This window comes from Tupaia chinensis, unplaced genomic scaffold (genome assembly GCF_000334495.1).
Source record: "Tupaia chinensis unplaced genomic scaffold, TupChi_1.0 Scaffold138490_1, whole genome shotgun sequence".
Classification (NCBI taxonomy): domain Eukaryota; kingdom Metazoa; phylum Chordata; class Mammalia; order Scandentia; family Tupaiidae; genus Tupaia; species Tupaia belangeri.
The window spans coordinates 709,241-725,162 of record NW_006198386.1 but is presented as its reverse complement, the minus strand read 5'-3'; the positions used below and the strand labels follow the sequence as shown (position 1 = coordinate 725,162).

Genomic DNA, 15,922 nt, shown 5'->3' with positions numbered 1-15,922 from the left:
ACCGCGGTCGACTACGTGGGAGTCCAGCGACATAGCCATTACGCTAACTGCTGGTTCCCACCAATAAATAATTCTTAATTAAAATAAAAAAGAAGCTGAGACCTCACCAAAATTATTTATACATATTTTAGGACTTACACTGTATCCTGCTCTGTCACAGCAACTGAAAGCCAATGTTTGTTGTTTTTATTATTTAATATGCATCAATTTGTAATAGTATGAGTGTAAAATGGAGTCAAAAGAGTTCCTATTTACAGAGTGCCATGACAAAAGTATTAGAAAGTGTGGGGAACCAGCAGTTAGCGAAATGGCTATGTCGCTGGATTCCCACGTAGTCGACTGCAGTTCGCGTCCCGGACCCGGGGGCTTAAAACTCATGCCAGACGCGTGTGTGTGCGTGCCCAAGATCCCGAGAGGAGAATGGAGGAGAAGGGATTGCGGCGTGACCATCCCCCCTGGGGGGTGATTTCTTGCTTTCTGTCTCTCTGTCTCTCTCTGTCTATCTGGCGAGCGCACGCGCCCTATAGCGAAAAAAACCTCTCAAAAAAAAAAAAAAAAGTATTAGAAAGTGTGGCAAAGACTTCGAGTTTCCTTCCGATCATCATTTCCTACTTTTTTGCTAATACAACTCCCCAGGGTCAACACAGTCAAAAGACTACATTTCCCAGCATTCCTTACAGAGAGGTGTGGTCATGTGACTAAGTTCTGGCCAATAAGTGGTAAGTAAAATTGTTGCATGACTTTCAGGAAGTGTCACTAAGAAGGGGAGGGTTTGATTTTATTTCTTCCTACTGCTGAGAGGTAACATACTATGAAGTGATTCGATGGTGATGTGATGCCATGCGATCAGTGGAAATCCAGTTTTCATCTTGAAAAAGGAGGATGAAGACTATAGTCGTGGGAACCAGCAGTTAGTGTAATGGCTATGTCTCTGGACTCCCACGTAGTCGACCGCAGTTCGTGTCCCGGACTCGGTGGCTTAAAACTCACGCCGGGCACGTGTGCGTGCGTGCCCAAGATCCCGAGAGGAGAATGGAGGAGAAGGGATTGCGGCGTGACCATCCCCCCTGGGGGGTGATTTCTCGCTTTCTGTCTCTATGTCTCTCTCTGTCTGTCTGGCGAGCGCACACGCCCTATAATGAAAAAACCTTTCCAAAAAAAATACTGTTAACTTTTGATGTAGTATTTCATCTTTTCTGTGTGTTTATTTGACCACAAAACTGAGGTCATTCTGTAAACTTGCACGCCACTGTTCAAAGAAACAACAAGCCACTGCATGGCCATCTCCCATGCCATCAAACATGCCCCGAACATGCCACTTCAGCTCATTTTATTGGTGGCAGAGACCACATGTGCTAACACGAGAGACAGGCAGACAGCACTGCCGATGACGTCGTCGTGCACAGCCCCCTTTCCGCAGCCCCGCAGCCCCGCAGCCTGCCAGGATCTTGGGTGCAGACACCTGCCTGGTGTGTTCTCAGGCCGAGCCAGGGCTCCAAACCACAGCTGGCCACGCGGCTTCCAGCTCTGCAGTTCGGTTCGCTGACGGCAGCACCGGGCTGGGCTGAAGCGGGTGTGTGGGCACCAGATACTCCACCGTATAGATCTTGTCATCATTTATTTAACTGGACCCTGAATATTGCATTATCTAGGTTGTTTCCCTTCAAAAAAAAAAAAAAAAAAAGACTACAGTCGTGGGGTTGCAAAATAGAAAGCTGGAAATAGAGTTCTTCAAAAAGCCCGTGCAGTTACCCATCACTGGGTTGCCCACCTCTTGCTTTCCTTGCATGAGATAGAAACACACTTCTAACACTATTCTATGTTCTGTTATATATGGTCTAAAGTGTATTTTAGGATTAAAGAAGAAAGATACAATATAATCAAGAATGAATCTTAATTGGGTGAAGATAGTTTCTACCCTTGCATTATTTTTACACATAAAGACAGACCTAAATAGTAAATGAAGACCAGAGCCCAGGAATGTACTAGACCAGAAGCCTTTGTTCTCATGTATCCAAAAATTTTAATAGAAGCTAAAGTCATCATCTTTCTAACATTGATCATCTTTGTCTTCATTGTTCCAGCAAAAGCAGAAGACACACACCTAATGATTCACCATCTTTTGGTGTTAGCGACCACCAAGTTCCATTTGTTTCTAAGGTTATTCATTTCTTCAACCTCTGCTATCACAGAAGTGCTTAGAATTCACAGTCCCAGCAATTGCTCCCACTCATGGCAATAGAGGTTTCACATTTTCTGATTCTGAAACTTTTTACAAAGCTTCTGTCACCAAAATAGTGCAGTACTAACATAAGGACAGACATAAAGGCCAGTGGAATAGAACAGTATCCAGAAATAAACTCTTGCAAATATGGTCAAATGATTTTTTAAAGGAATTATTTTATTTAAATTTATTTATTTATTTATTTTTATTTTACTAGAGATGGACAGAGAGTGTGTGTGAAAGAGAGGAAAAGAGAGAGAAAGAGAGAGAGAGAGAAAGTAACTTGCCAGGCCCAGGACTCGAACCGTGGTCAGCCATGTGGAAGTCAAGTACCCTTAACCACAGACCACCTGCTGGCCCTGGTCAAATGATTTTTGACACGTGTGTCAAGACTACTCAATGGGGAATAACTGTCAACAAGTACTAACAGTAAAGTTGGACATCCACATGCAAAAGAATAAAAATTTAACTCTTACTTAACACTGTACGCAAAAATTAACTCAATGATCCAAGACCTGAGTGAAAAAGCTAAAACCATAAAACTCTTAGAAGGGAGTATATGAAGAAAACTTAGTGATATTGAATTTGGTACTGATTTCTTGAATATGACACCAAAAGTACAGGTAACAATATAAAAACTAGTTTGACTATATCAAAATTTAAGAACTTCCATGCATCAGAAAATACTATTAACAAAATGAAAAGGCAGCCTACAGAATGGGATAAAATATTTGCAAATTAAATATATGATAAGGAACTTCCGTATATTCCATATATAAAGTACTCTTGCAATTCGAAAAACAACAAAACTCAATGACCTATATAAATGGACAATAATCACATGAAAACATATTCAACATCACTGATCATTAGAGAAATGCAAATAAAAATCACCATGACGTATCAGTTCATACTCTTTAGGATGAGTATACTCAAAACACAGACAATAAGTTTTGCAGAGGAGATAAAGAAATTGGAACAATGTTGCATTGCTGTTGGGAGTGTAAAATAGTAAAGCCACTGTGGAAAACAGTACAACAATTCTTCCCCAAATTAAAGCTAAAACTACCATATGAATCAGCAATTCTTATTTGGGGCATGTACCCAAAAGAAATTAAAGCAAAAACTTTAACGGATACGTGTTCACCCATGTGCATAGCAGTGCTGTTAATAATAGCTAAGAGGTGGAAGCAACCCAAGTGTCCCCAAACAGATGAATGGATTTTTAAAAGCCTTAAAAAAGAAGGAAGCTTGGCCCAGATACAGTGGTTTAGTGGTAATACTGAGTTACCAGAAAAGTCATGATGTATTTTTTTTAATTGTTGTTGTAGAGGTTTTTGCTATAGGGCGCGTGCGCTCGCCAGACAGACAGAGAGAGACAGAGAGACAGAAAGCGAGAAATCACCCCCCAGAGGGGATGGCCACACCACAGTCCCTTCTCCTACATTCTCCTCTTGGGATCTTGGGCACGCATGCACACGCGCCCAGTGTGAGTTTAAGTCACTGGGTCCAGGACTTGAACCACGGTCGACTACATGGGAGTCCAGCGACATAGCCATTACGCTAATTGCTGGTCCCATAATGTATTTTTTTATGCAAAAATGCATTATGACTTTTAAATGACCCAACACAATGTTCTACAATGCTAGAAACTATGTGGAAGAACAGAGTTCAGTTGTCAGATCAACTGGAACCCACTGGACACATGTGCATATCCACACCCATGATCCTCGCTGGCTAGAAGGCTGAGGAAAGGGGGGAACTGCAGTGAGAGATCTCATTAAGTGTGTTTATCTCTTCTCTTTCTCTCTCTCAGTAGATAATAAAAAAGTCAGAGAGGAAGGAAGGAAAGAAAAAGCTATTCTGTTGACTTGCCTCCCAGCAATAAGCAGAATTATTGTTATGTTCGTATTCTTAACACTGATTGTATTACTCAGCCCTAGAATTGCCCGTTTCCTAATATTTAGTAGATTGAGATGTCAGATACATTGATATATGTTCTATAGTTTCGGCTCTTTTCTCCATGTTCTTCAACTTTACACATCAGGTTATTTTTAAAGTCTTGTTAACTAATCCTTACATCTGGACCACCTGTGGGCTTATTCCCATTGACTGTCTTTGTCTTGATTGTCACTCATGTAGTTATGTGTTCTGGCATGTCAAGTAATTGTTGATTTCATGGACACGACTTCTAAAACTTTTAGAAAAAAATCATTGATTATGACTTTAATCAAATCAGAGATTATGCCATATTGAATTTCTTTCTTTATTTTTGAGAGTTGTTTTGTTTTGTTTTGTTTTGTTTTGTTATAGGGCGCATGTGCTTTCCAAAAAGACAGAGAGACAGAAAGCGAGAAGTCACCCCCCGGGGAGATGGCCACGCCACAATCCCTTCTCCTCTATCCTCCTCTTGGGATCTTGGGCACACACACACATACACACACACACACACACACACACACACACACCCAGCGTGAGTTTAAGCCACCGACCCTGGGACTCGAACTGTGGTCGACTACATGGGAGTCCAGCAACATAGCCATTACGTCAACTGCTGGTCTCTGTACTGAATTTCTGTTGCAGTAAGGCTCAATCTACTCACACTTTCCCTTTATTTAAGGCACAACCTTCTGAATTTTTAGAAGCAAGTCTGTCTCTTATTTTTTAAATATCTTAATCCCCGGCCCACGGTGGTATGCCTCTAATTGCTTTTATCTTCTCATGTTTTATGTCCATGATGTGATTCCACTGTCCCACCAGCACGTCAAATGAAATCGTGCCAACAAAAAAAAGCCATCGCGTCTTCGGATCCTTTTAGTCCAGCTGTGAACTTTAGACTTAATCCTTTAGGGCACTCTTGTCTGGGAAGGTTTCATTTATATTAAATTTTCTAAAAGAAAAGGCAGGATGGTCAAAGCGAGCTAGCGAGACAGACAAGAGTCTGTCGTTCATAAATTAATAAGCATCACCCACCGCCTTTCTTGACCCTTTAAACTCTGTGAAATTAATATAAGTAGACAACTAAGGCCCACTTGGCCCCGTCAGGGCCTTGCAAGTTCACTTAAGCAATCCAAGTTTCCTTAAAGTTTTATAAGCCAGCTTTTAGAGTAACTCCTTTGTACTTATTACTGGTGACAGCGAGCATTACAGTGGCCAATGAACCTTACTGACTTACGACCCCAATATGGTCGAGCACCGTTATCAAGGGAAATATCAGAATCAATGCTTGTATATTACATTGAGGTCCTGACTTCTGAAAAAGCCCCCTATAGGCCCTTCAGAATATGTCAGTGAAATAAACAGCTAATACTCCAAGACATTCTACTGACAATGGTGCGAGAGTGCTGTTTATTTAACCACTTTGCAACCATCGCAGGCCTTCCAGAGGGTATGCGTTTCCAAAAGAAAGAAAAAGAAGAGGAAACAAAGAAGAAAAACTGGAGTGTCCTCCATTTTCCTACAACAGAACGATATTTATGCTCACGTTCTGAAATGACGGTACGGGTGGTTGAGCTGTTGAAAACAAGGGAACGTGTTGTAGTTTTCCTCTGCAATTCGCGGGCTTGCAGTATTGAACAAGTATGGGTGAAAGAGGCCGCAGGTACAACTTTGTCAAACACAGCACCCAGGATAGAAGATTTCACTCCAGCCAACACTCACTGGAGGGAGGGATGGGCCAAGAAACACCTCTGACTCAGTGGAATTAATCAGGGCATTGCTTCGATAGAAACCTCTCTTACTTACACACTCAACAACTCTGCACAGAGACTTGCTGTGTAGCTTGACATGTTTTTCCATTTCAGATATGTTTAAATTATTTGATTACTTAGGTGCTTTACCGGGCAGAGGTGGAAAATCTCTTCGTTTTCCCCAAACTATTTTATATTCTTCACTAAAACGTATTTTACAGAAAGAGGCCTATACACTACGATGTTAAACATTTGTTTTCACTTACTATAGGATGCCATTATTAAGTAGAAAGTATAGGAATATCTTGGATAGGTATTTTTAAATGTATTTAACTAATCCTTGCTGATAAAGATTTAGACCTGGGACCAGCAGCTGGCATAATGGCTATGTCGCTGGACTCCCAAGTAGTCGATCACGGTTCGAGTCCCGGACCCGGTGGCTTAAACTCATGCCAGGCGCGTGTGCGTGCGTGCCCAAGATCCCGAGAGGAGAATGGAGGAGAAGGGATTGTGGTGTGGCCGTCTTCTCTGGGGGGGTGATTTCTCGCTTTCTGTCTCTCTGTCTCTCTCTGTCTGTTTGGCGAGCACACACGCCCTACAGTAAAAACCTATTTAAAAAAAAAGACCATTTCTATTTTATAAAAATATGGAACACTGCAGGAATTGGCTTGTCATCCTAGCATAGGGGCTATGTTAATCTGTTCATCTCTGCATCATTTCAGTTTTAGTATATGCAGGCTGCTGAAGTGAGCACCAGAGGTGGAAAATTTATAATTATTGTGGTTATCAGAGCACACAATTTGAGGGTCCCTCCCCCCAATATGGTCAAAGAACTAAGAAATCTTACTGGACTACGAAAAGTGAGTATGTCAGATCCTGTCTATGCAGCAAACACATCCTTTCCTTTCTATGGACGCATGAGTAGATTTGAAGATTATCTGTCATCCAACAATGGGGGAATTCTCTCTCCTGTTTTTATCTCCCCCCCTCCTTGATCTCTGCGCATCTTGCCATTTGCACATTGGCCCCTGGCACAGTTCCCGGTTTGGCATTCGGTGGGAAAGCCACTGGCAACCTTCAGCTCCCTGGCATTGCACTCCAACGATCTGAGCAAACCTGCCCAGAATTCCGTCCAAAAGTCAGCATTGCCACGGGGTGCTCAGCCGAGGATCAAAAGGTCCAGCTTCTTTCTCTGTAAAGGCCAGTAATCTCATGGTTGGCAAAAAAAAAAAAAAAAAAAAAGTAATTCATATCAATTTAACTTTTTATTGGGCGGCAATACTATTTGATGCTCCTCAAAGGAACTTGTTTGGACCAACCCAACAGCTGGCTTGCCCTGGGCATTTCTAAAGAACTCGTGCCCTTTGAAAGTCAATGATCATATCTGGGACTGGGATGTGGGCTAATCCCCAGATAGGAAGGCTATCCGGTGACAGGGCTATGGAGGCAGGGCATCCTGCTCAAAATGTCCAGGGAAGGCCAGCCAGTGGCAGAGGTGAAGGCAGCTGGACCCCATATGGCCAACTGTGTGCTTAGAGTCCCAGACCCAGTGGCTTGAAAAACACAGCAGGTGCATGTGTGGATGTGTCCAAAATTCTGAGAAGAGAGTAGAGGAGAAGGGATTGTGACATGGCCAACTCCCCTGAAGTTGCTTTCTCTCTCCTCTCTCTCTCTCTCTCTCAACCATACACATCCTATAGCCGGAAAAAATAAATAAATAAATAAAAAGCCCAAGTTTAACAGCAGAAGAAAATGAATCCTGGGACTAGCAGTTAGCGTAATGGCTATGTCGCTGGATTCCCATGTAGTCAACCATGGTTCAAGTCCCAGACCCGGTGGCTTAAACTCACACGGGGCGCATGTGCGTGCGTGCCCAAGATCCTGAGAGGAGAATGGAGGAGAAGGGATTGTAGTATGGCCTTCCCCCCCTCCTGGGGGGTGATTTCTCACTTTCTATCTCTCTGTCTCTCTCTGTCTGTCTGGTGAGCACACACGCCCTATAGCAAAAACCTCTCCCCAAAAAAACAAGAGAGTAGAGGAGAGGGGATTGTGGCATAGCCAATCCCCCTGAGATTGCCTTCTCTCTCTCTCTCTCTCTCTCTCTCTCTCACACACACACACACACACACACACACACACACACAAACTGTACACATCCTATAGCCCAAAAGAAAAAAAAAATGCCCAAGTTTAACAGCAGAAGGAAGTGAATCCTTCTGAGCAGCCCTAAGGGCAGGCTTCCATGGACAAGGCTCAAAAAAGCCAAGCAAAGCTGGTAGAAAGAAGGACTGAGAACAAACAAGAGGGCCCCATGTAGTTTCCAAGGCATAATTGAAAGGCACAGAAATTATTCCTTCTGACAGCTAAATATGAGTGAGAGGGGGAAGATTAAATGAGGGTAGGCAGGTGGCATGGCAGTTAAGGCACTGGACTCCCGTAGACCCAACCACAGTTCGAGCCCTAGAGCCAGTGTCCTGAAACTCATTCCATGTGTGTGTGTGCCCAAAGTCCTGAGAGATGAATGGAGGAGAAGGGATTGTGGCTTGGCCTTCCCCTGGAGGGTGATTTCTCACTTTCCCTCTGTCTGTCTCTGTCTATCTCTCTTTCTCTCCAGCAAGTGCACATACCCTATGGCAAAAACCTTAAAAAAAAAAGAAAAAGAAAAAGAAAAAGAAAATGAGGGTAGAGAATTGATCCAAGTGAGCTAGAAGAATTTACCCAGAGCATCATTTTTTTTTTTTTTTTTTTTGGAGAGGTTTTCACTATAGGGCGCGTGTGCTCGCCAGACAGACAGAGAGAGACATAGAGACAGAAAGTGAGAAATCACCCCCCAGGGGGGACGGTCACGCCGCAATCCCTTCTCCTCCATTCTCCTCTCGGGATCTTGGGCACGCATGCACATGCGCCCGGCTTGAGTTTTAAGCCACCGGGTCCGGGACACAAACCACGGTCAACTACATGGGAGTCCAGCGGCATAGCCATCACGCTAACTGCTGGTTCCTCCCAGAGCATCCTTTTCTCTGTTAAAGGTATCTCTAGGAAGGAAGGGACTTAACCTATTATGTCAAAGGCAGTCTCATCTTGACAAGAAGGAATGGTGTCACTCCACAGTTGGGTCATCCTAGACCACACAGGTGAGCCTTGAACTTCCCAACACCGTGGCTACAAATTGGCTGTGTGTTAAAATGACCTGGTGGCCTTCTGGAAAACACGAGATTGGGGCTTCACCCCAGGGCCTTCAAACAGTTTCTAAGAGAGTGGTACAAGCAGTAGTAGTATTTGTTTTATTTTTTATAGAGAGAGATTTTTGCTATGGGGCACATGCACTTGCCAGAGAAACAGAGAGACAGAAAGTGAGAAATCACTCCCCATGGGGGGTGGCCATGCCACAATCCCTTCTCAATGTGCCTGGCGTGAGTTTTAAGCCATCAGGTTCAGGACTCAAACCATGGTTAACTACATGGGAGTCCAGCGATGTAACCATTACACCATCTGCTGGTCCCAGCAGTGGTAGTATTTGAATCTTCCAGCAGACTCTAATGCAGAGCCGAGGATGCGAACCAATGGTTGAATGTTGATTGAAAGGGGAAACGCAAAGGCCATTCTAAGTTCTTTCCATTCAGACCACATGAAACACACCAATACTGTCACCACCTTGGTCCACAGTACGTGTCTGAAACCCTTTGATTCAGCTGACATCCAGCATGCCTGCGTTTCAGCAAGAAGAACGAAAGGCATTTGTGAAATCGAATCCACTCAGAGACATTTAAATCCCCGTCTTACAAAATGCAAAGGCATTTGTGAAATCGAATCCACTCAGAGACGTTTAAATCCCCATCTTACAAAATGCAAAGCAAAAGCAAAGAAGATCAAGCCCTTTTTTATTCGTACAGGACGTTTTTCCCTCTCAGTCTTTCTCCGGGTTCCTCTGGGGTTCCTGGAGTTCCTGAAATCACTCCTTTGTTTCTCCTCTGTACTACCTTTTCTCTCTAATTGACAAATTCCTACTTAGCTGTCAACAAGAGTAAATAAATATCAGGACCACGATGATAGATTTAAAAAAAGAGAAAGAGAGAGAGAGATTTTTGCTATGGAGCATGTGCACTCGCTGGAGAGAAGGAGAGAGACAGAAAGTGAGAAATCCTCCCTTGGGGGGGATGGCCATGGCACAATCCCCTCTTCTCCATTCTCCTCTCAGGACTTTGGGCATGCACGCATAATGTGCCCAGTGTGAGTTTCAAGCTGCCAGATCCAGAATTCGAACCGTGGTCATCCAATTGGGAATCCAGCAATTTATCCACTTTGCCACCTGCTGGCCCAATAGATCGGACTTCTATAGATGACTTACTTCATGCACAGCTCAGCATTAGACACTTTACGGACACCACCTCATGTAAAGCTCATAAGGACCTTATGAAGTTATTATGCTCATTTACAATGTGAGCCTGGCCCCAAGAGTTGATGTTGCAAGATTGCAGACCCGCACATCCCTCTGTAGGTTGAGATGTCTACCCTGATGTTCAATTCCTCTATGAAGACTCTAATATGGGAGCAGCAGTTAGCATAATGGCTATGTCGCTGGACTTCCATGTAGTCGACTGTGATTCGCGTCCCGGACCCGGGTGCGTGTGCGTGGATTCCCAAGATCCCGAGAGGAGAATGGAGGAGAAGGGATTGCAGCATGGCCATCCCCTCTGGGGGGTGATTTCTCGCTTTCTATCTCTCTGTCTCTCTCTGTCTGTCTGGTGAGCGCATGCGCCCTATAGCAAAAACCTTTCCAAAAAAAAAAAAAAAGACTCTAATATCACTGTTTTTATGAAGCCCACTCTTTCTCCTTTCAACAGATTGGAGAGGGGTCATTCTTTCCTCTAGTCTTCCCACTTCCTCTACATCACATGCCAAAGGCATTGTCCTTTTTTTTTTGTTTAAACATATGTGTTATCCCATGTAAACGACGTGGGTGGACATGCAATTTTATTCATCTTTGCTTATCTGGAAGCCAGCATGAGATCAGATCATAAAAGAGGCTCAGTATCTGCTCTCTGAGTGGATGAATGAATGAATAGCCAAGCAGTTCATTTTCAAGGGAGAGTTCCTTCCCCGTTAAATCCTAAGCAGTCTATTTATTATAGAAGAACAGAACTCACGTCTACATTTTTTTCCCCTTTCCTTTCTCCTCCATTCTGATAAAAAACAAATCATCTTTTTTCCTCACACAATTCCCCACACACTCTTGTACTTTTCTGCTGCTTTGAAATGACAGTGAATGTTTTCAAAAGCCTCTGGGGTCTGGAAGGACATCAATCACTTTCACAGCCAGAGTCGTAGCACTTTGCTTAGAGGAAACTTTATGAAGCAAATAGAACGTGTTTCATCCTCTCCAGGACAAGAAAAGGGATAGGCAAAAGGAAAAAAACGAACAGCTACCGACAGGCTTTTTTTTTTTTTTTGCCATTATCTGGGTTAGGGAAGTAAACCAATTGGTTCTTACCTTTCCTTTTGAGAACTCTCTACTTGCCTTCTATTTCCTTGTAAATTCAAGGAGGGGTAAAGAAAGAGCCCTGAAGCCAGCTCATAACAGAACAATCACTTACTCCGATGATATTCAACTCTGGGCCCCTGAGAAGAGTTCTCCAGTGGCCTCTTTGTCTTTCCCTCCTAGCACTTAAAATAACATTTGAATTCAGCTGCCAAAATGAAAAGGAAATTGTGAGTGTAGATTTCGGTTTCCAAATTTCTTAATGTACTAAAAGAATAGTCATGCTTCAAACATTGCCTGAAATCAGGAAAGAGTCACAAAGCAAGAGAGTCCCTTGGGGAAAATTTGGGCAAACTCTCATTTTCAAGGACTAAAATCAATATTACTACCTGAGAGTCATTTTATTCTAGACAAAATGCTATCAATTCCCAAGATTACAGACTAGAGAAAATGGAGCTACCAGCCTCCATAAGCAAAGGTAAAATCAACTAATATGGGTCTTGTACTTCCTTGGCTAAATACCCTAGGAGATCCTGAGTTGCAAGAACATTCTACAGATGAGAAGGGAACCTACGGGCCAGTCAGAAGTCATATTCACATAGCCAAGAGCAGGTACTTTGTGTTCAGATGAGTCCTGATCCAAACTCCAGTCCCTCCTTTACTAGCGAAGTCTCAATTTCTATACTAGAACCTCTCACACATGGCTCATAGGAAGAACACGAAGAGGAACTGGAATATCTTCCTCATTATAGGACTAAAATAAGTTTAGTAACATTATTAAATAAAGGCCATTAAATCTGAAAGTAAGCATGGTAATTTTATACCCATTGGTTTTATCCAGCATATCTTAAAACTTTTGACAGCCCACGAAATAGTTGTGTTTTTTTTTTTCTTTTTCTTTTTCTTAATTGCCAGAGAGTGTGTGCACTCAGTAAAGAGAAAGAAGGAGAGAGAAAGCATCTCTAATGGGGTACAATTCCTTTGCCTCCACTTCTCCATCCTGTCAGGATTTGAGTATGCATGCACAAGTGTCTAGTGTGTTTTCAAGCAATCAGGGCAGGGACTCAAACCATGGTCAGCCATGTGAGGTCCAGTTCCTTCAGACAGTTGACCATGGAGTGGACCAATTTTGTTATATTTTTTGAGGCTTTGCCTTAGGGCACATGTGCTCACCAGAGAGAGACAGAGACAGTGAGAGAGAAGGTGAGAAATCACCCCCCCCATACCTTCTCCCCCATTCTCCTCCCAGGATCTTGGGTACACACACACATACACCTGGTGTTATATTCAAGCCACTGGGACCAGGACTCAAACCACAGTCTGCCATGTGGGAGTCCAAGAACGTAACCACTACACCACCATCTGCTGTTCCCCACCCCCAGTTCTGTTATTTTTAAAAGAATCTATTACTATCTTGAATATCATCTGCTTTTTTGAATTTAAAACATTTGAAAATAGGTAAAAATACTATCTAAAATTCTTAACAAAAAATGTGCTTAAAAAGGAGAAATCCGAGAGTACTATTTGTTATGATAGTCTAATCATTTCAATTTATCCTTTTATAATTTTTACTTTTTAGGTTTTCGCAATAGGACACGTACACTCACTAGAGAGAGACAAAGAGAGACAGTGAGAGGAAAGTGAGAAATGACCTCCACAGGGGCATGGCCACACCACAATCCCTTCTCCTCCATTCTCATCTTGGGCTCTTGAGCATGCACACACATGTGCCTGGAGTGATTTTCAAGCTACTGAGTTTAGGACATGAACCAAGTTCAGCCATATGAGAGTCCAGCACCTTAACCACCACGCCACCTGCTGGCCCCTCAATTTATCCTTTTATATAATATCATGGGAGTTTTACATGCTAGCTTAGGATAATGTATCAAATTGAGATCTGGAAGTGATGAGGTGTGCCTTCTTTTTTTTTTTTTTTTTTTTTTTCAGAAATTTTTTTTTGTTTGGCAACATCTGTTTCCCCAGAAAGACAGAGAGACAGAAAGCAAAAATCACCCCCAAGGAGGGATGGCCATACCACAGTTCCTTCTGGGATTTTGGGCATGCACACATGTGCACCTGGAGTGAGTTTTAAGCCACGGGGTCCAGGACTTGAACTACGGTAGACTATATGAAAGTCCAGTGACATAATCATCATGCCATCTTTTGGTCCTGAGAGGTGTGCCTTTTTAGTGGGAAGTTAAGGGCTACTGTGGACATTGTCTTCTTCTCTAGAAGAACAATTCTGGCAAAGATGGAAGTTGAAGATTAGGAAATGGATTCTTTAAATTCTCCATGTATTTGCACTCCCTGGAAAACCTTCAGCTATCAGGAGTATACACATGCCCATTTAAAAATGTCTGCCCAAGACACCATGTGCTTTTATGGCTTTTGTACTTGCCATTAATTCTGTTTAGAAAAGATTTTCCCCTCTCACCTACTTAGTATGCTCATAGTTACTTAGTTGGTTCTTTTCCCAGAGCAACTGTCCACCCACCTTCATTTTAGCACATACCTCATGATAATATAGTGACTTGATTTCTGTCTGTCTCCCCACTACACATGAACCCACAATGGCGGGGTACCTGCCAATCACCATGTTAGTAATACAACAATAGACAATCAATGAGGGAAAAGGCTGTGACACTGATTCAGACACCTGGAAAAAGTCTCAGCTAAAAACTACAGTGGGTTGGACAATGGTGGTAATCGAGACAGGAGAAGTAACAGAATGTGCTCATAGGTCTCACGGGATATGCTGGAAAAGATGCATGTCAACAATTCCAAGACTCATGTCCTAAGAAGCGATTGGATGGTGGTACAATTTCTTGGCACTGGGAAGACTAGAGAGGGAGCATATTTTTGTTTGTTTGTTTGTTTTTGTTTTTTGTTTTTTGTTTTTGCTATCAGGCGCGTGCGCTTCCCAGACAGACAGAGAGAGACAGAGAGACAGAAAGCGAAAAGTCACCCCCCAGGGGGGATGGCCACGCCACAATCCCTTCTCCTCCATTCTCCTCTTGGGATCTTGGGCACGCACGCACACCGGGTCCAGGACACGAACCGTGGTCAACTACGTGGGAGTCCAGCGACATAGCCATTACGCTAACTGCTGGTCCCAGAGAGGGAGCATATTTTAACAGATGAAATCAAGAGTTTAGTCTGAAACAGATTAAGACTGAAATGCCCATGGACTATCAGGTGGAGATTTTGAGTAGGCCATTAGCTACCCTGGTAGGGAGTCCATTTACAAGTATGGTCAATGTTGGAAATTAAATTTAATAATCTCTACATGTGGCTTACTTTCTCTCTCTCTCTCTCTCTCGTGAGTACACATACACTGTATCAAATTTTTAAAAAGAATAATAATGATAAATAAAATTAAATAAATAAATTGTTTTAAAAAAAGAAGAAAAGAGATTTTTTTTTTTTGAGAGAGAGAGAGGTATTTGCTATAGGACATGTGTCCTCACTAGAGACACAGAGACACAGAAAGTGAGAAATCACCCCCTGGGGGAACCAGCAGTTAGCGTAATGGCTATGTCGCTGGACTCCCACGTAGTCGACCGTGGTTCGCGTCTCGGACCCGGTGGCTTAAATCTCACGCCGGGCGCGTGTGCGTGCATGCCCAAGATCCCGAGAGGAGAATGGAGGAGAAGGGATTGCGGCGTGACCATCCCCCCTGGGGGGTGATTTCTCGCTTTCTGTCTCTATGTCTCTGTCTGTCTGGCGAGTGCATGCGCCCTATAGTGAAAACCTCTCCAAAAAAAAAAAAAAAAAAGAAATCACCCCCTGGGGGGATGACCACACCCAATCTCTTCTCCTCTTGGGTCTTTGGGCACTCACACTCATGTGTCCAGCGTGAGTTGTAAGCAGTTGGGTCCCAGACTTGAACCATAGTCAACTACGTCGGAATCCAGTGAAGTAACCATTACACCATCTGAGACAGATTTATTTAGCATATACATGTGTACATGGGAGTCTTCAGATCAAAGACTCAAAAGCACGGGGAAGCTGGCTGATTGTACACTTAGGTTTGATGAAGCAAGTATGACTTTACAGTATTCACACCACAATCCCCCCAACACATGCAACCTTTCTCAGCCAGCCAGGATCATGGGTATACACACATGTGCCTGGCATGTAGAAGTCAACCCCGGAACTGAACCCAGTCATCCATATGGCTTCCAGAGTATTGCACTACCTCTGAGCCATTGCAATTGGGCCCTCAGTCTTTTTATTAAGGTACCATTTTTATCTCACCAGAGAAACCTTCAAACTTTACACATTTGGTGTTTTCTACTTTCTTCCTACCCTGGTGAAAATTTACTTTCTGGGACCAATAGTTGGCATAACGGTTATATCACTGGACTCCCATGTAGTCGACCATGGGTTGAGTCCCAGACCTGGAGGCTTAAAACTCATGCTAGGGGGAACCAGCAGTTAGCGTAATGGCTATGTCTCTGGACTCCCATGTAGTCGACTGCAGTTCGCATCCCAGACCTGGTGGCTTAAAACTCACACCGGGTGCGTGTG

At 43.2% G+C, this 15,922-nt stretch overlaps 1 non-coding gene and 1 pseudogene across 1 annotated transcript; one reads left to right on the top strand and one right to left on the bottom strand.

The window, feature by feature from the left end:
• Positions 1-15,922, top strand: part of LOC102474757 (60S ribosomal protein L12 pseudogene) — an 89,044-nt pseudogene that overhangs the window by 60,595 nt on the left and 12,527 nt on the right.
• On the bottom strand, positions 6,554-6,655 carry LOC114004538 (U6 spliceosomal RNA). Its single transcript, XR_003546672.1, has one exon. It is a non-coding gene; the product is annotated as a U6 spliceosomal RNA (small nuclear RNA).